Below are 21,338 nucleotides of genomic sequence, written 5' to 3' on the forward strand. Positions count from 1 at the left end.
ATGACAGTAGAATAGCAATGGCTGGAGTTTCTGGGGACAATTTGGAAGGTGCAGGATAGATATATCCTAAAGAAAAATAATACTCTAAAGCTCTAAAGGGAGGATGAGGCAACCGTGGTTTACAAGGAAAGTCAAAGACAGCATAAAAGCAAAAGAGAGAGCATATAATATAGGACTGGAAATCCCATACTGTAAAAGGGCTTGATGGGATAGAGTTTGACATATGTGTTCAGGAAAGTTTTCTTCATCAGTATGTATAAGTCCCAACAAGAGAGCATGTAATACTGGATCTGCTACTACGGAATGAGACAGGGCAAGCAACAGAAGTTTGTGTAGGGGAACACTTTTCATTCAGTGAACACAATGCCATTAGTTTCAAAGTAACATACAAAAAGATGGCTCTAGTCACAGGTTGAGATTCTAAGTTGGAGAAAGGCCAATTTTGATGGCATCAGAAATGATTTGACACCTATGGATTGAGGCAGGCTGCTTCCTAGCAATGACGTACATGGTAACCGTGTGGCCTTCAAAAGCAAAATTTTGAGAATACAAAGCTTGTATGCGCCTGTCAGAATAAAAAGTAAATATAACAGTAATAGGGGACTTTGGTTTTCAAGAGATATTGAGGCCCTGATTAAGAGGGAAAAAAAGGAGTATAGGCAAGTAGGAACAAATGAGGTGCTTATGCAGTATAAGAAATAGAAGGAAGAAATCAGGAGGGCTAAAAGAAGGCATGAAATTCCTCTAGCAGACGAGGTGAAGCAGAATTTGGATAGACATGGACTGATTAAGGATAGACAGCATGGCATTTTGTGTCGTAGATCATATCTAACCAAAGTTATAGAGTTTTTCCAGGAAGTTACCAGGAAAGTGGATGAAGGCAAGACAGTGGATGTTGTCTACAGGGACGTTAGCAAGGTATTTAACAAGATCTCGCATGAGAGGTTAGTCAAGAAGGTTCAGTCACTTAGCATTCAAAATGAGGTAGTAAATTGGATTAGACATTGGCTTTGTGGGAAAAGCCACAGAGTGGTATAGATGGTTGCCTCTCTGACTAGCAGCCTGTGACTAGTGGAGTGCTGAAGGGATCTGGTTAATAATGTTGTTAACTAGATCAGTAAATTTGCAGATGACACCAAGATTGAGGGTGTAGTGGCCAGCAAGGAAGGCCATCAGCTGGAAAATAGGGCTGAAAAATGGCTGATGGAATTTAATGCAGAGAAGTGCAAGATTTTGCACTTTGGTAGGACCAATCAGGATAGGTCTCACACACTGAACGGCAGGGCACTGAGGATTGTGGTAGAACAAGGGAATCTGGGAAAACAGGTCCATAATTTATTAAAAGTGGTATCACATGTAGATAGGGTCATAGAGAAAACCTTTAGCAGATTAGCCTTCATAAATCAATGTACTGAGTACAGGAGATGGGATGTAGTGTTGAAGTTGTTTAAGACATTAGTTAGGCCTAATTTGGAGTATTGTGTGCAGTTTTGGTCATCTACCTACACAAAAGATGTAAACAAGGTTGGAAGAGTACAGAGAAAATTTACAAAGATTTTGCCAGGTCTGGAGGACCTATTATAAGAAAAGATTGAATAGGTGAGGACTGTATTCCTTACAGCATTGAAGATTGAGAGGAGATTTGATAGAGGCATACAAAATTATGAGGGGTATAGATAGGGTAAATACCAGCTGGCTTTTTCCACTGAGGTTGGGTGGGACTATAACCAGAGGTCATGGGTTAAAGGTGAAAGGAGAAAAGTTTAAAGGGAATATGAGAAGAATGTTCTTTGGGGGGTCATGAAAGTGTGAAATGAACTGTCAGCACGAGAGGTACATGCAAGCTCAATTTCGGTGTCTAAGGGAAGTTTGAATAAGTATTTGGAGGGCTATGGTCCCTATGCAAATCGATGGGCATAGGCATTTTAAAAGGTTTTGGAATGGACTAGATGGGCCAAATGGCCTGCTTCTATGCTGTGCTTCACTATGACTCTAAGGGGAAATCTTGCTTGACAAATCTGCTGGAACTCTTTGAGGAAATAACAGGCTGGATAGACAAACGTGAGTCATTGGATATTGTTTACTAAGATTTTCAGAAGCCTTTGACAAGCTGCTGCACATGAGGCTTCCTTCACCCCCGAACGGAGTTATAAGGATTTCCCCCCTATTCCCACGTCCTTGGGCACAGCGAAGGTTGAAAGAGTCCAGGTGACACATTTATACAGCTCAGTTGGGAGAATTGTGCTTGGCTCCTGAAAGGAAAAACTGAGCTGTACACAACTGTTGACTTTAACCTGTACGAAGTGTATGAAAATATTATGGTTTCTGGTTGAAAATGTCAGCTTTCACTCCCACTGCAACTACACCTGATTATGTTCACTCACCATTAAATGTGGGGTCCAGTAGCCACAGTCAGTGATTTCCTGTGCCCCAGATGCTCCACTCCATTAAATCCTATTTAACAAATCAATTATTTGATGAGAAATTAATGACATATTCTTACTGCAAAATACCACAAAAATTATGTGACTTGTTTCATGAGCTGTGAGTGAAGTTCTTGATTACTTCAATGCTGAACCTTCAAAGGCAGTACAAGCTATAAATACAGACTAGTAAACTCTCCAATGTTGAACTACGAATTCTCCCCAAAAAATATTTTGAAATAGAATGGAATTTTTTTTCATTAGATTTAAGATTCTTCCATAATCATAAATTACATGTCAGTCAATATTTTGTGTTCTGTAGTACAGTTAATTATGCTGTTCACTTCCTGGTTTGCTGTCATTGGAAATTCTTCAAAGGAAATGGCTGCCCAGGAAGATTAACCAAATCATGCTTGCTGGAGGCCAGGGTTCCCTTTGAATTGACACTGGCAAAGGAGAAACATGCATCATGGAGATCGTTTGGTAGCTTTCATTAAGGTCTGTAGCAAGTTCCACCACTTCAGCACTAATCAAAAAAATCCATTACCTTTCAGACTCCAAAAGATTTAAGTGATTGAAGCTCTCACTTGGAATTCAGCCACAATCACTTAAAATGGACAGTCACTTATATCAGCTGTAAGACTAATTCAATTCCACTATTATGAATTACAAAGACGTCAGATTCAGTGTCTCTAGTGCTGTTATTTTGGGCAATATCAGCTATACACTGAATGTCACAAATGTGCCTGTAGCATTTTCTGTATAATTAGCACAATTGTCAAATAAGTCTGGTATGTTGTTTTCTGAATTTAGAAAAAAAAAGAGGGTTTTGAGTCAATATTCTGACAGGTGGAGAAATTTTTTGTTGCAAATGTTTAAATTTTAGCAAATCGTAAGTGAGCAGTAATTCCTACTAGGTATTAAGTAAAAATCATACTTGCTACACTAGGTGAATGGCTAATACATCTTAAATCACTCTAAATCTATATGGAAAATATTATCATCATCATCATAAAAAGGCTAAAATGGTAGAATTTCATATAGTTTCTAGAGTATAATTTAATCCTCTAGAATGCTCCACTGAATCTGCCCCTCTTCTATCTCCACAGCTCTAACCATTCACTGGAAGTATTTTAATTAATATTAATTTTGCTTCGATTGTCAATCACCTTCAGTTGAGGTCTCCCAGTTCCCAGCCTTGTGGGAAAAACATCTCTCCTATTGCATTCAGTTATGGTTTTAAGTAACTCTATTAAGTCACCACATAATATTTCCAAGGGGAATAACCCCAGTTTGTCCAGACAACTGACCTGCCTCATCCCTGGAATTATTTTGGTTATCTCTTTTGCACTGTCGCCTTTTCTAAAGTGTGCCATCCAGATATAGACAAAGATGAGGTGGTAACTTGGATCAGACATTGGCTTTGTTGGAGAAGCCAGAGACTGGTATAGATGATTGCCTCTCTGACTGGAGGCCTGTGACTAGTGGAGTGCTGCAGGGATCGGTGCTGGGTCCATTGTCTTTTTGTCATCTACATCAACGTCATGGATGATAAAGTGGTTAACTGCATGAGCAAATTTGCAGATGACACCAAGATTGGGAGTGTACTAGACAATGAATAAGACTACCAAAGCTTGCAGCGGGATCTGGACCAGCTGGAAAAAATGGCTGATGGAATTTAATGCAGTCAAGTGTTGAATTTTGGGAGGACCAACCAGAGCAGGTCTTGCACAGTGAGTGGTAGGACACTGACGAGTGTGGTAGAATAAAGGGATCTGAGAATACAGGTCTGTAATTCATTGAAAGTGGTGTCATAGGTAGATAGGGTTATAAAGAAAGCTTTTGGCACATTGACCTTCATAGATCAAAGTACTGAGTACAGGAGTTGGGATGTAATGTTGAGGTTGTGTAGGATGGCGGTGAGGCCTAATTTGGAGTATTGTTTGCAATTTTGGTCACCTACCTACAGGAAAGATAAGGTTGAAAGAGTACAGAGAAAATTTATAAGTATGTTGCCAAGACTGGAGGACCTGAGTTATATGGAAAGACTGAATAGGTTAAGATTTTATTCCCTAGAACATAGAAGAATGAGAGGAGATTTGATAGTGGTATACAAGATTATGAGGTGTACAGATTGGGTAAATGCAAGCAGGCTTTTTCCACTGAGGTTGGGTGAGCTTACAACTAGAGGTCATGGGTTAAAGGAGAAAGGTGAAATGTTTAAAGGGAAACTTCTTCACTCAGAGAATGGTGAGAGTGTGGAACAAGCTGTCAGTGCAAGTGATGGATGTGATTTTGATTTCAATGTTGAAGAGAAGTTTGGATAGGTATATAGATGGGCGGGGTACTGATGGCTGTGGTCTGGGTGCAGGTCGATGGGACTTGGCAGTTTAAATGGTTTGGCAGACTAGATGGGCCAAGGGGTCTGTTTCTGTGTTGCATTTTTCAATGACTCCATGACGGACTGATGGAGCAGACGATTCCAGTATTCTTTTTCCCTCAACTTTCGGCATTGGCCCTCACCTACATTTCAACCTTTAACATTTTTATCCTTACTCTAATAGTGCTCATTAATGATAGGAAGTGCTGCACTTTGAGAGGGAAAGTATACAATAAATGGAAAGACTCTTAGATGTACAGAGGAATCATAGGACATATATATCGTTCCGTGCAAGGCGGAAGGACCTGATGGAGTACTGCTAAGGCTCTGAAAACCTGTACCAACCAACTAGCGGGAGTATTCAAGGACATTTTCAACCTCACACTGCTACAGGCGCAAGTTCCCACTTGCTTCAAAAAGGCAACATACCAGTACCTAAGAAGAATAATGTAAGCTGCCTAAATGACTATTGCCCGGTAGCACTCATATCGACAGTGATGAAATGCTTTGAGAGGTTAGTCATGACTAGACTGAACCTCAGCAAGGACCTGACCCCATTGCATTTTGCCGCCACACTAGGTCAATGGCAGACGCAATCTCAATGGCTGTCCACACGGCTTTAGACCACCTGGACAACGCAAACACCTATGTCAGGATGCTGTTTGTTGACTATAGCTCAGCACTTAATACCATCATTCCCACAATCTTGATTGAGAAGTTACACAACCTGAGCCTCTGTACCTCTGTCTGCAATTGGATCCTCCACTTCCTAACTGGAAGACCACACTCTCTGCTGATTGGTGATAACATATAATCCTCACTGATGATCAGCACTGGTGTGTGTGCTTAGCCCACTGCTCTACTCTCTCTATACCCATGACTGTGTGGCTAGGCATAGCTCAAATACCATCTATAAATTTGCTGACGAAACAACCACTGTTGGTAGAATTTCAGGTGGTGACGAGAGGGCGTACAGGAGCGAGATATGCCAACTAGTGGAGTGTCGCAGCAACAACCTGGCACTCAATGTCAGTAAGACGAAAGAGCTGATTGTGGACTTCAGGAAGGGTAAGACGAAGGAACACATACCAATTCTCATAGAGGGATCAGAAGTGGAGAAAATGAGCAGTTTCAAATTCCTGGGTGTCAAGATCTCTGAGGATGTAACCTGGTCCCAACATATTGAAGTAGTTATAAAGAAAGCAAGACACCAGCTGTAGTTCATTAGGAGTTTGAAGAGATTTGGCACGTCAGCAAATACACTCAAAAACTTCTATAGATGTACCGTGGAGAGCATTTCTGACAGGCTGCAACACTGTCTGATATGGAGGGGCTACTGCACAGGACTGAAAAAACAGAAGAGGGTTGTAAATCTAGTCAGTTCCACCTTGGGTACTAGCCTACAAAGTACCCAGGACACATCTTCAGGAAGCGGTGTCTCAGAAAGGCAGCGTCCATTATTAAGGACCTCCAGCACCATGCCCTTTTTCTCACTGTTACCATCAGGTAGGAAGTACAGAAGCCTGAAGGCACTCACTCAGTGTTTCAGGAACAGCTTCTTCCCCTCTGCCATCCGATTCCTAAATGGACATGACCTCACTTTTATTTTAATATACAGTATTTCTGATTTTTGCACTTTTTAAATCTATTCAATGTATACTGTACTTGATTTACTTATGTATTATTATTTTTCCCCCTTTTCTTTATTATGTATCGCATTGAACTGTTGCTGCTAAGTTAACAAATTTCACGTCACATGCCATGATAATAAACCTGATTCTGAATCTGATTCTACAGTTCCTATAAGTGGTGACACAAGTAGATAAGATTGATATAGAAGGTGTACGGTTTGCTTACCATCACTGTCAGGCATTGAGTATGAAAGTCAGCAAACCACATTGCAGCTGCATTAACATTTGGATTGGCCACATTTAGATTATTGTGCAGTTCTGGTCACCACATTACAGGACAGATGTGGAGTCATTGAAGAGGGAGCAGAAGTTATTCATCAGGATGATACCTGGATTGGAGGGTATATACTATAAGGAGAGGTTGGGAAGACTTGTAATGTCTTCTCTGGAGGCAAGGGGAGAGATAATCCAGGTTTATAGTTACGAGCGGCATAGTTACATAGTCTCTTATGCATGGTAGAAACTTCAAGTACTGGAGGGCATAGGTTTAAGGCGAGAGGGGGTAAGTTTAAAGCAGACGTGCAAGAGATTTTTTTCTTACACAGAAAGTGGTAAGTATCTGGAACACAATTCCAGGGGAGGTGATGAGGCAGATATCACACTGATGTTTAACAGGCACATGAAAATGCAGGGAACAGAGAGGGACAGTGGCCACTTGAGGGTGATGGGATTAGTTCGATTTGGTATTGTGGTGGATCTGTTCTGTGCTCTAAACAGATGGCTTCATAAACATTGGGTTCACCACAGCAATCCTGGCTCGTTTTATCAGAGATATTCTCTTTGTTCTATCCATCTGCCTCTCACACTCTCTCAGCAAGTTAAAATCAACCTGTTTTCTGACAAAAGGGACTTGATCTGAAACATTAACTCTGCTTCTCTCACCATTGATGCAGCCAGAACTGCTGAGTGTTTGCAGCATTTTATGTTTCCAGTTATAAACAACATACCTCCGATGAATCCTTGCAAGATCGCCCAATTATTCCTTGATTGTTTCTTGAACTTCCCCACAACTGAGGTTAATCTGACTCCTGTTGACCAAATTTGAATAAGGATTCAACAACTGTAATTTTCCAACCTCAGACACCACCCTAATCTGAAGATGTTTGGACTCCCAACCCTGGGCTCCCCACCCACAACACCTGACAGAACCTTAGCTCCTCCCCTCTTCTCCCCCCACCCCCACCATCTCATTGAACAGCTATACCTGGGATCTTCTCCCTTCTCCTGCACTCCGACACGCCTGCTTTACTATCTCCATAGAGTTAAAGCCAAGGTCCAAGTCCATCTTTTCCACCACTCCACATTCACACCACCTCACTCAACTCAAGCTAGAGATGCAAGCCCTCTTTATCTCCACACCTGAAAAGCCCTCATCTGTCGGAAGTAAAGCAGCAACTGATGAAAATCATTGAGTCATCTGCAGGTCAGAATGCACTGACATTTGTGCAACTGGCTAATCCCAGGCAAGATAGAATAATATCATGAGGTAGTGAAAGATCAAGTGGAACATTGATACCCATCAAATGCAAGTCAGCTTGTTATAGTCTCTGTGAGGAGGCAGCGGTCTGTTCTCATTAAATGTTCTCTCAACCCTACAGATTTCATCCATTTGATTCAGATCTCATCTACTCTGTGAAGCAATGATTCAGTTAACCAAATCAGCACATCCTTCTGCATTATCCTTTTAACGTAGAACATTGAACATAGAATAGTACAGGCCCTTCGGCCCACAATGTTGTGCTGACCCTCAAACCCTGCCTCCCATATAACCCTCCACCTTAAATTCCTCCATATACCTGTCTAGTAGTCTCTTAAACTTCACTAGTGTAACTGCCTCCACCACTGACTCAGGCAGTGCATTCCATGCACCAACCACTCTCTGAGTAAAAAACCTTCCTCTAATATCCCCCTTGAACTTCTCACCCCTTACCTTAAAACCATGTCCTCTTGTATTGAGCAGTGGTGCCCCGGGGAAGACGCGCTAGCTATCCACGCTATCTAATCCTCGTAATATCTTGTATGCCTCTATCATGTCTCTTCTCATCTTTTACCTAGTTTCCCTTTAATGTATCTCTGTGCTTCTCCTCAAATAATCCCCATGGTACACAAGTTCTGCACTCTGGAGCAAGGGATTTTCTTATTTCTGATTTAATAGGTCATTAATATATTTCCACAAAGCAACATCGTTGGTTAATTTTATCATGTACAGATTACAGAGAAATCATCCTTCTGCTACTTTTAACACAGGGGATGAAAATTAGGTTGGATATCAATAGAAGCACTTTGACTTTGACCTAGAGTTTCTACTGAATCAATTATTTTCTGTGCTTCTGTTCAAGTCATCCATCAGCAGCTTTCTACTTTTAGAAATTGTACCCCATAGATTCTAGAAATGCACATCAAACTCAGTCTTCCCTGTTGCAATAGATCATGAGCCACAGTCTGACTGTGAAGCTTTACACCTCAAGCTGTTGTTAAGAAAGCTGAAAAGTTGAAGATGATCTCTCAGAACACCAGCAAGGCTGTAACAGGTGGCTCTGAAAATCAAGGCTAAATTCTACTCCCGAATGATAGAATTAAAACCTTCTTCCCCAAGCAGCTGCAAGAGGCACGAGGAAAATAAATAATAGAATAGCCTTGACCTAATTACAAACCTCCAGCACTTATACTTCCGAATTCAGCTCTTCACCTGAGTTATCTCACTCAGGGAGTCAGTAAGGAAGACTAGAGATGTGAAGCAGCATTCGTAAAATCTGATTAGTTTTCAATGATGGTGCAGGGGGAGTTAAACACGTGGACTGATAACTAACAGCCATAACTCTCGTATGGACAATCGGAAAGGCTTATATCAGATCTCAATGATTTGTCAGAAGCTGATAGCTCATTGGGTGATGAGGGAGGAGGGGACAATTGGAAGAAGGTGGGTCCCCAGTGCTGAACAGTTAAACCTTGTGCCCACTTGCAACACATGATATAACTAAGCTGTTGGAACCAAGTAAAGCCATTCACCCTGTGACCTGCTGTTTGATCTCCCAATTCGCCCACTCTGCACACTTCAAACTGCAGCTTCCACCACCTTCTCCAACACAGCACTCAATATTACACATCTGCTTGAACCTTGCAACCTACAGGCTCTCCAGTGCTGAATATTATAGCCACATTTTGTTTAAACTGCTCACACCATACATTCACAAACAAACCTCTCCTATTGTCCTATCAATAGCAAATGCATAGAACATTGAACAGTACGGCACCGGACCCACCAAATGACTAATTTGTCTTTTCCCCCTACAGAGTGTCCATATCCTTCTCAAACAAGAGAAAATCTGCAGATGCTGGATATCCAAGCAACACACACACACAGAATGCTGGAGGAACTCAGCAGGCTAGGCAGCATCTATGGAAAAGTGTACAGTTGACGTTTCAGGCCGAAACCCTTCAGCAGAACTGGAGGAAAAAAAAGATGAGGAGTAGAGTTAAAAGTTAAAAGGGGAGGGTGAAGCACAAGGTGATAGGTGAAACCTGGAAGGAGAAGGTGAAGTAAAGAGCTGGGAAGTTGATTGGTGAAAGTGATACAGGACTGGCGAAAGGGGAATTTAATAGGAGAGGACAGAAGCCCTGGAAGAAAGAAAAGCGGGGTGGAGCACCAGAGGGAGATGATGGGCAGGTAAGGAGATAAGGTGAGACAGGGAAAAGGGGGGGGGGCATTACCGGAAGTTTGAGGAATCAATGTTCATGCTATCAGGTTGGAGGCGACCCAGATGGAATATAAGGTTTTGCTCCTCCAACCTGAGTGTGGCCTCACCGCGACAGCAGAGGAGGTAATGGATAGACATACAGGGATGGGAATGGGAAATGGAATTAAAATGGGTGGCCACGGGGAGATCCCACTTTTTCTGGTGGACAGAGCGTAGGAGCTCAGCGAAGTAGACTCCCAATCTACGTCAAGTCTCACCGAAATACAGGAGGCCACACTGGGAGCACCGGACACAGTAGATGATCACAGGAGGATGATGGATCTCGGCCCAAAATGTCCAAATGTTTACTCTTTTCCATAAATGCTGCCTGGCCTGCTGAGTTGCTCCAGCATTTTGTGAATGAAATTTCTGCTGTTTCGTGATCAGCAGATGCTTTATTGTTAAAGTATTTTTAAATCTTTAAATACTTAATGGATGCCTTTTCTTAAATTCCTGCAACCAGACTGTTGAATATTTACAATTACCTTCAATTTTCAGTTCGTCATATAGATCTTTGCTTGTTTCATGACCTGCATACTGTTAAGCAGCATATGTTCATTCCAATGCTGACAAATCCATTCTTTCAATACACAATCAAGATCTTTATTTTTCACTTTATGCAGTGTTTTTCAATGTTTCATTAACTTCTGTCCATTACATATGTGAGGTCACTTTTCAGAACTGCCTGTGATATGCAGAGACCTGCACATCTCCTGGGAACCTTTCCAGCACTTTGTGGAATTTTCCATTTGTGACATTATGTTGCACTCAAAAATATTTTGAATTTCGGAGGTTTTCAGATTTTAGAATTTCAGATAAGAGATACACAACCTGTATAAAAATATATAAAAAGTGAAAAAAGAGTAAAATAATGAGGTAGTGTTCATGGGTTTACAGGCTTTTCAGAAATCTGATGGCCGAGAGGAAAAAGCTGTTCCCAAAACGTTGAGAGTGCGTCTTCAGGCTCGCCAGGCGAGAAGAGGGCATGTCCTGGATGGTGAGGGTCCTTATCGATGGATGCCGCCTTCTTGAGGCACTACTTTCTGAAGATGCCCTTGATGGTAGGGAGACTAGTGCCCATGATGGAGCTGGTTGAGTATAACTTTTTGCAGTCCTTGGCATTGGAGTCTCTGTACCAAACATTGATGCAAGCAGTCAGAATGCTCTCCATAGTACATCTGTAGAAAATTACTAGTATTTGGTAGTATACCAAAATCTCCTCAAAACTCCTGAAGAAATATAGCCAATGGAACACCTTTGTCATGATAGAATTAATATGTTAAAGCCTAGGAATTTGAAGCTGTTCACCCTTTCCACTGATGACCTCACTTGGGTCCAGAATCAGTTCCTTAGTCTTACTGACGTTCAGTGCAAAGTTGTTGTTACAACACCACTCAATCAACTAATCCAGCTGACTCCTGTACACCACCACCATCTGAGATTCTACCAACAGTATGTCATCAAAGAATTTATAGATGGTGTTGGAGCTGTGCCTAGTGACACAGTCATGAGTGTAGAAAGAGTAGATGTGAGAGTAGAGCTGAGAGCTATGCATGCATTCTTGTGGTTCACCAGTTTTGACTGATAAGTAGATGTTACTTCTGATCTGCACTGACTGTGGTCTCCCTGGGAAGTCAACGGATCAGTTGCAGAGAGCTGTGCAGAGGCCCAAGTTGTCAAACTTGTTTATTAGTCCTGAGGGGTTGACGATGTTGAATGCTGAGCTGTTTCGATAAACAGTGGCCTGTCCAGGTGGTCCAAGACCGAATGGAAAGCCAGTGAGATTGCATCCGCTGTAGGCTCTGTTGTTGCAGCAGGCAAACTGCAAAGGGCTCTGTCTGAGCTTTGAATGTAATCAATGATGCATGATTCTGGTGAAGTCTTACACATACAACTCTGCTGAGATAAATCTCTCAAATCATTCTGAACAGCTAACTAATGTCCAGTTCCAATGTCTACAATTAAAGGAAACAGTCTCTACATCAGCTCCCTTGCTGCCCATATTTCAATGACCTTGCCTCCCATTTCTAAATTTTTACAGCATCATTGCATCAAGAGGGCACTAAAGGAGACTGCATGGCCATCAATTCTGGGACAGCTCATTGGTCAGTATTCCAGTCAAGCTCATTACTCTACTTTTCAGCCCTCAAAGTGCTGATCCAATTCCCTTCTGAAAGCCCTAACCCTGGGACAGATCAGCCCGAACCTTGTTGAATGGCAGGTCAGCTTTGAGGGGCTGAGTGGTTTTTCTCCTTTAACCTTTTGTTCTTATCAATATACTTCCACTATCTTTATAGGCAGTCAGTTCTGGGTCATTGTTAATGGTTACAACTTCACTCTAGTTGCCCTACATAAACCTACTGTTATCACATAAAATTTACCAGATCTCTCAAGCTCCTTTACACAAAAAAAATGTTCTCAATTAAAAAACTATTGTGTAAACCTGATCAGAAGGTGAATCTCATTTCTCATTATAACCGATACGTTAATTGACCTGAGGCACCAGTCCACACTGACCCTGGTGTTTGTATCTTGCCACAGCAGGACACCTTGCATGCTCTGACAATCCTCAAGGTCTGCACTGTTGTGGGCTCGAACGCCAGGTAGGTTAGACCTTCTCATTTGGTCTGAGGAGGTGGGAGGAGAAGTCAGACATTCAGACCAAAGTGACACCCTGGTCCTCCAAGTTGAAGGTAGGCATAGGGCAGTAATAGGAATATTAACTACACCATTGGGAAAGGCCGAGAGGCCGGACAGAGAGAGCGCTGCCATCCTTTTGGAGCAGAATAGAGCTGAGGTGAGGCCAGAGAACCAGACTGAAAAGAAAATGGAATACCATCTCCTGAGTGAGCTCTGAGAAATGACAATGATGAGCAAACATTCTTCTCGATGCCTTAGTAGAGCTGCCAGAATAATCAAAAACCCCACCCAGTCCAGACATGAAGATCAGCAATAAATGGGACAAAGAAGTTATACGGTGCCACAGTAGCAGAACGGTTTGGCATGATACTACCACAGCTCAGGGCATCATTGTTTAATTCTGGTGCTGTCTGTAAGGAGTCTCAATATGTCCTGTCCGTGGAATGCGTGTGTTTCCCCCAGGTGCTCTGGTTTCCTCCCACAGTCTAAAGACACACCGCACAGGACAGGCTGATTGGTCCTGTGATTAGGTTATCAGGGGCTGCTGGGACGGAATGGCTCAAAGAGCCGGAAGGGACTACACTCCATGCTGTATCTCTAAATAAATAAATCAATCCATAAGCAGAGCCCTGAGAAACTTGTTCAGGTTGCAGGCAGTGGAAGCCGAATATTACACTCACCGTACAGAATGGCACAGAAACCGGATGAACCCTGAAGGATCACGTTCCATGCATAACATCTCACAGGTTAAAGGGCAATTGCTACGAGCAGTTCAGCAAGCACATCAGGAGGTCAAACAACACTACCCTGATAGCCAGGCAACACAAGCAAATACTGCAGTTGCCTGTGGTAAACAAGACACCGATTACAATACACAGCTGCTCAATGGCAAACATCAATATCCTGAACGACAGGGCCACCAAGTGACAACAGTTACAGAACAAGAAATGCATTGGACAGAACACAAAGCAAACCACTTAACAAGGAAACCAGCAACCAAGAGGGGAAAGAAAGTTTTAGAGATTTTTACTTGTCATGTGCACAGTGAAATATATCGTGAAATGTGTTGTTTGCGTCGATGACCAATGCAGTCCGAGGATGTGCTGGGGGGGAGGCAGCCTGCAAGTGTCACCATGCTTCCAGCACCAACATAGCACTCCCACAACTTACGGACATAGCACACAACACAGCATTCCCACACTTACTAACATAGCATTCCCACAAGTTACTAACATAGCATACAACATAGTATTCCCACAACTTACCAACATAGCACCCCCACAATTTACTAACACACCACTCCCACAACTTACGAACATAGCACTCCCACAACTTACGAACATAGCATTCCCACAACTTACAAACATAGCACTCCCACAACTTACGAACATAGCACTCCCACAAGTTACTAACACAGCACTCCCACAAGTTACGAACATAGCACTCCCACAAGTTACGAACATAGCACTCCCACAACTTACTAACACAGCGTTCCCTCAACTTACGAACATAGCATTCCCACAAGTTACCAACATAGCACACAACATAGCATTCCCACAACTTACGAACATAGTACACAACATAGCACTCCCACAACTTATGAACATAGCATTCCCACAAGTTACCAACATAGCACACAACATAGCATTCCCACAACTTACTAACCCTAACCGTACGTCTTTGAAAACATGAGCACCTGGAGGAAACTCTCAGAGTCAAGGGGAGATCATACAAATTCCTTACAGACAGCAGCAGGAGTTGAACCTCTAACTTCCGATTACTGACGTTGTAAATAATTATGCTACCATGCCACCCGCAGTACACTGATATCACAAGATTGTGAGAGAAACACAAAGGCGTCCACCCACCCCTCCAAAAAAACTGTCCAAGCTGTCAAACTGCAGAAGTTCCTGGTGAGAACAACTGACTGTAGAGATGCTCAAGGGAAAACCTGTGTTAGCAGCCTCTGGACAACGTTTCCAGAGAATGGGAAATTAAAGATATAGGTTAGCTCTATTTGTCACATGTACATGGAAGCACACAGTGAACTGCATGATTTGCATCAACAACCAATAGTCTGAGGATGTGCTGGGGCTCTGCATGTGTTGCCATGCTTCCAGCACTAACATAGCATGCCACAACTTACTAACTTTAACCCGTACTGTTATGTCTTTAGAATGAGGGTGGAAACTAGAACACCCGGGAGAAACCCACACGGTCACAGGACAAACTCTTTACAGACAGCAGCAGGAACTGAACCCAACACTAACACTGTGAAGCGAGGTATCAGATGAGACAGGATTTTAGTGAAGAATACTAAGAAAACAGCACACGGTGATCATGTTAATGGGCCTGGTATTATTCTTGTATCTGTGCCAAATGAGGTACTGTCCGGAGTACACGAGAGGTACGTTTTAAAAGAGTGTGTCTTCAGAGGGTGTGGTGCACCAAACAGTGCTTCAGAATCAGAATCAGGTTTATTATCACCGGCATGTGACGTGAAATTTATTAACTTAGCAGCAGTTCAATGCAATACATTATCTAGCACAGAGAAAAAAATAGTAATAAATAAAATAAATTTAAAAATAATAAATAAGTAAATCATTTATGTATATTGAATAGATTTTAAAAATGTGCAAAACCAGAAACACTATATATTAAAACAAAAGTAAGGCAATGTCCAAAGCTTCAATGTCCATTTAGGAATCGGATGGCAGAGGGGAAGAAGCTGTTTCTGAATCGCTGAGTGTGTGCCTTCAGGCTTCGTATCTCCCACCTGATGGTAACAGTGAGAAAAGGGCATGCCTTAATAAGGTCCTTAATAATGGACGTTTCATTTCTGAGACACTGCTCCCTAAAGATGTCCTGGGTACTTTGTAGGCTGGTATCCAAGATTGAGCTGATTAGATTTACAACCCTCTGCAGCTTCTTTCGGTCCTGTGCAGTAGCCACCACCCCCCACCCCCCAAATACCAGATAGTGATGCAGCCTGTCAGAATGCTCTGCACAGTACAACCATAGTAGTTTTTGAGTGTATTTGTTGACATGCCAAATTTCTTCAAACTCCTAATGAAGCATGGCTAGTGTCTTGCCTTCTTTATAACTACATCGATATGTTGCGACCAGGTTAGATCCTCAGAGATCTTGACACCCAGGAACATGAAGCTCAAACAACAGGAATTCTGCAGATGCTGGAAATTCAAGCAACATACATCAAAGTTGCTGGTGAACGCAGCAGGCCAAGCAGCATCTATAGGAAGAGGCGCAGTCGACGTTTCAGGCCGAGACCCTTCGTCAGGACTAACTGAAGGAAGAGTGAGTAAGGGATTTGAAAGCTGGAGGGGGAGGGGGAGATGCAAAATGATAGGAGAAGACAGGAGGGGGAGGGATGGAGCCGAGAGCTGGACAGGTGATAGGCAAAAGGGGATACGAGAGGATCATGGGACAGGAGGTCCGGGAAGAAAGACGGGGGGGGGTGACCCAGAGGATGGGCAAGAGGTATATTCAGAGGGACAGAGGGAGAAAAAGGAGAGTGAGAGAAAGAATGTGTGCATAAAAATGAGTAACAGATGGGGTACGATGAAGCTGCTCACTCTCTCACTCTCTCCACTTCTGATCCCTCTATGAGGATTGGTTTGGCTTTACTAAACATAAGAGAACAATCCACATACACTTCATTGACTTTGAGAAGGCTCTACAGCATTCAGAGCATGAGCCTGTGGGGGGTGGTGGAGGATGTGCTACGATATAATGTTTCTCTTTATATAATCAGCATAGTCGTAGCTTCAACTGTAAATGCAGTGTTGATCAGTGAGCTTGGTTTTGAAGCCAAAAGCGGAATGTGTCAGAGACAGTCATGTCTGCGTGGACACCCTCCTCCTCTCTTGAATGCCTTGACTTTACAGAAGAGCTCACTCTCCCAAACCATGCCCAATAACACATACGAGAAAAAAGACAATTCAATTTTCAGTCAGCAAATCGGACCGAAAATTAACAGCGAAACAGTTCTGACTTTCAGTACTGAGTCACCTTCAACAGTACGGAGAGAGGGTCATTAATGCAGAAATCAGGGCAGCTCTGCAAGGTCAGTGGGATCAGAGGTTCATGTCAGCAGGAGGCTCGAGGACCAGTGACCCCCCCCATCCCCCACCCCCAGGTGTGCCAGTCGGCAAGTCCAGCATTCAAGACCTGGAGTCCTGGGATCTATACCAAAGATGGAAGCCCAAACGTTGACTGGAAGTCTGGATGTGAAGGCCCGATGGCCATAGCCTTGGGTCTGTGAATCCACTGGGGAAGTCAGAGGCTTGATGTCTGCATGTCCAATGGAGAATGGAGACCCAGAGGCAGTCTGTCCTGGGATTGGAGAAGAGTGAGAGAGAGAAAAAGAGTGTGAGTGAGTGTGTGTGTGTGTGTGCGCGCGTGTGAGAGAGAGAGAGTGAGAGAGTGGGAGAGTGAGTGAGTGTGACAGAGTGAATGAGAATGGAAGGGAGGTGGAAAGGACCTCATTTTGCTGTTGTTCTGCTGACCACTGTAGGCATGCTGTGTTGGCACTGGAATGTGTGACGACACCAGCACATCCTTGGGTAACGCAAACAAGGTACTGTACGTTCCAGTATACATGTAATAAATAAGTCAGTCTGAAAATGTCAGGGCGATCTTTAGAATCAGGTTTATTATCACTGACACGTGATTTTTGTCATTTTTGTGGCAGCAATACAATGCAAGACATAATATATACGATAGGTTATAGTAAGGAATATAAAAATAAATGAGCCTGTGTCATCTGTAAATGAAGAAAATACAACACTGAAGCTAAATACAGGATATACCAGACTGTTTACACTCAATACTTCTGGTAGTGCAGAAATTGTCGTGTTTAAGTGGCTTTCCTTTCACACAACCTACCTCTGAAGAATTCTCCACATCTTTTGGCCCAGATTAATCTCACACCAGGGCCAATTCACATCGTGTGGCTAAGATGAAATACACACCATCACCATCAGAATGGCTTGAAATGGACCGGCCATGTGCTTTGGACCGAAGCTGACTCCAGCAAGAGGAGGTTTTCTGAGAATAAAACAAAGAAGAACTGTGTTATCTGAGCTGAAGGCACAGCTAGGGAAGGATTGGTTAGAAGCAGACAAGGGTGGAAGAGTTTTGTAGTTGCCCTCCATGGGAGGAGAATAGATAGTGTGTAAATACCAATAGAAATTAGCTGGATACTCTCAGCTAATCTTGCCAGTAAACTGTTGTGTGTAACCACAGCCTCAAAATTGTATTGACAAATATGTTTTGGTTCAGAACTTTACCTCTTAAAAATACAGTATATTTGAAACTATAAACCAGTATTAACCTCCCCTTACTGAAACTAAAGCTACATATAACACCGCAAATTGAGATTTACGAAAGCAAGATTATGGCCCAATTCAGCCTTCCCAACCACTGGCCATACCCGAATGCTTACTTTCTACTTCTCATGAGTCACACATCTAGTTTCCCACCATTTAACAGTGCTGTTTACACATTCTTCACACACTATCTCATACTTGCCCACATTTTACTTCATGACCACCCTCCTCCCCACTCACCGAATCTGTCAGTAAACCTTTACACCCTCCTACAGTTTGCTTTCCTCCCTAAGCTGGTATCATCAGCAAATGTGGAGACATTGCCAGCAGCACCTTCATCTAATCCACTGATGCAGCTGAATATTGATAAACAGCTGAATCCTCCTAATTGAGCCCTGAGACAACACAGTCCACTTGGAAATCCATCATACAGATAGACAGAGCCAAAGGTGGCTAAGTGAAGGGAAAATTCTGTTTGCGATCAGGGTAGACAAGGGGGAGTTAGTGATATACTTGGATGTTCAAAAAATATAATTTAACAATCTGAAAACTATTACACTTCCTTTCTTTTTATATAAATAAGGGAAAGATGAGGGACCTGATATTGATCCTTATGACACCATGACATTCCCCTAGATTAATTTGCTTATTTTCTACCTTTTAATCAGCAGTCTATCCATCATAAAATGTCACCCACAGCCCCTTAAATTCTTAATTTGTATTATATTCTTTTATGTGGGACCTTAACAAATACCTTTTGAAAATCCAAGTACAGTATATCACATCCACTAGTCCCCCCTTATTTATCCTGATATCAAGTTTGTCAAACAGAAATTTCCCTTCACAAAGGTACAATGGCTCTGCCTATTTATATTGTGGATTTCTAAGTGGACTGTTGCTGTGCATTTACTGAAAGATTGCACTATTTTGCTGACAATGTTTATTAGACTAACTGTTCATGGTTAGCTTTCCCTCATTTCTTAAAACAGTAGTACTATATTTACTGCTTTCTAGTCCCCCAGAATTCTGGAAAATTGTGTCTCCTCAGTTACCTGTTTTAGAATTTTTGGGTGCAAAAACATCGACTGTTAATTTCCTTCTATAAATGCCACTTCGTCTGCCAGGTTCCTCCAACTTTTTTTTGTGTGTTGCTCAAAATTTCCAGCATCTTCAGAATTTCTGTGTCTACACTATCAATTCAAGAGAATTTATCTGATGTGGCCCTCTTAATTTCTCCTTCATGACCTTCTATCTCTTCCTGTCAATCCCCTCTACCATCTTTATTGTGCTATGTGAAGTGAAGACTGATTTGCTTATTGGCAGTAGCTGTTTGTTATGTCAGTGTTGATACCAGCCTATGTTGCTACTTTTATAACACAGAACACAGTACAGGGCTTTCGGCCCACAATGTTGTGCCGACCCTCAAATCCTGCCTCCCATATACCCCCCCCCCACCTTAAATTCCTTCATATACCCATCTAGGAGTCTCTTAAATTTCACTAGTGTATCTGCATCCACCACTGACTCAGGCAGTGCATTCCACGCACCAACCACTCTCTGAGTAAAAAACCTTCCTCTAATATCCTCTTCGAACTTCCCACCCCTTACCTTAAAGCCATGTCCTCTTGTATTGAGCAGTGGTGCCCTGGAGAAGAGGCGCTGGCTGTCCACTCTATCTATTCCTCTTAATATCTTGTATACCTCTATCATGTCTCCTCTTATTCTCCTTCTCTCCAAAGAGTAAAGCCCTAGTTCCCTTAATCTCTGATCATAATCCATACTCTCTAAACCAGACAGCATCCTGGTAAATCTCCTCTGTACCCTTTCCAATGCTTCCACATCCTTCCTATAGTGAGGCGACCAGAACTGGACACAATACTCCAAGTGTGGCCTAACCAGAGTTTGATAGAGCTGCATCATTACCTCGCGACTCTTAAACTCTATCCCTTGACTTATGAAAGCTAAACACCCCATAAGCTTTCTTAACTACCCTATCTACCTGTGAGGCAACTTTCAGGGATCTGTGGACATGTAACCCCAGATCCCTCTGCTACTCCATACTACCAAGTATCCTGCCATTTACTTTGTACTCTGCCTTGGAGTTTGTCCTTCCAAAGTGTACCATCTCACACTTCTCTGGGTTGAACTCCATCTGCCACTTCTCAGCCCACTTCTGCATCCTATCAATGTCTCTCTGCAATCTTTGACAATCCTCTACACTATCTACAGCACCACCCCACCAACCTTTGTGTCATCTGCAAACTTGAAACCCACCCTTCTACCCCCATAGCCAGGTCGTTAATAAAATTCACGAAAAGTAGAGGTCCCAGGACAGATCCTTGTGGGACACCACTAGTCACAACCCTCTAATCCGAATGTACTCCCTCTACCACGACCCTCTGCCTTCTGCAGGCAAGCCAATTCTGAATCCACCTGGCCAAACTTTTCTGGATCCCATGCCTTCTGACTTTCTGAATAAACCTACCGTGTGGAACCCTGTCAAAGGCCTTACTAAAATCCATATAGATCACATCCACTGCACTAACCTCATCTGTATGCCTGGTTACCTCCTCAAAGAACTCTATCAGGCTTGTTAGACACGATCTGCCCTTCACAAAGTCATGCTGACTGTCCCTGATCGGACCATGATTCTCTAAATGCCCATAGATCCTATCTCTAAGAATCTTTTCCAACAGCTTTCCCACCACAGGCGTAAGGCTCACTGGTCTGTAATTACCCGGACTATCCTTACAATCTTTTCTGAACAAGGGGACAACATTCGCCTCCCTCCAATCCTCCGGTAGCATTCCTGTAGACAACGAAGACATAACGATCCTAGCCAGAGGCTCAGCAATCTCTTCCCTCACCTCATGGAGCAGCCTGGGGAATATTCCATCAGGCCCCGGGGACTTACCTGTCTTAATGTATTTTACCAGCTCCAACACCTCCTCTCCCTTAACATCAATATGCTCCAGAACATCAACCTCACTCATATTGACCTCACTGCCATCAAGTTCCCTCTCATTGGTGAATACTGAAGAGTATTCATTGAGGACCTCGCTCACTTCCACAGCCTCCAGGCACATCTCCCACCTTTATCTCCAATTGATCCTACCTTC

At 42.8% G+C, this 21,338-nt stretch overlaps 1 long non-coding RNA gene across 2 annotated transcripts in view; it reads right to left on the reverse strand.

Moving 5' to 3' along the window:
* LOC134338337 (uncharacterized) overlaps positions 1-21,338 on the reverse strand; it is a 128,956-nt gene that overhangs the window by 5,868 nt on the left and 101,750 nt on the right. For both annotated transcript variants that reach the window (XR_010016211.1, XR_010016210.1), the window contains 2 exons: positions 17,777-17,938; positions 2,385-2,454 (listed from right to left, as the gene is read on the reverse strand). This is a non-coding gene — a long non-coding RNA (uncharacterized LOC134338337). The remainder of the gene's footprint in view (positions 1-2,384; positions 2,455-17,776; positions 17,939-21,338) is intronic.

The sequence above is a fragment of the Mobula hypostoma genome, chromosome 27 (assembly GCF_963921235.1).
Source record: "Mobula hypostoma chromosome 27, sMobHyp1.1, whole genome shotgun sequence".
Classification (NCBI taxonomy): Eukaryota; Metazoa; Chordata; class Chondrichthyes; order Myliobatiformes; family Myliobatidae; genus Mobula; species Mobula hypostoma.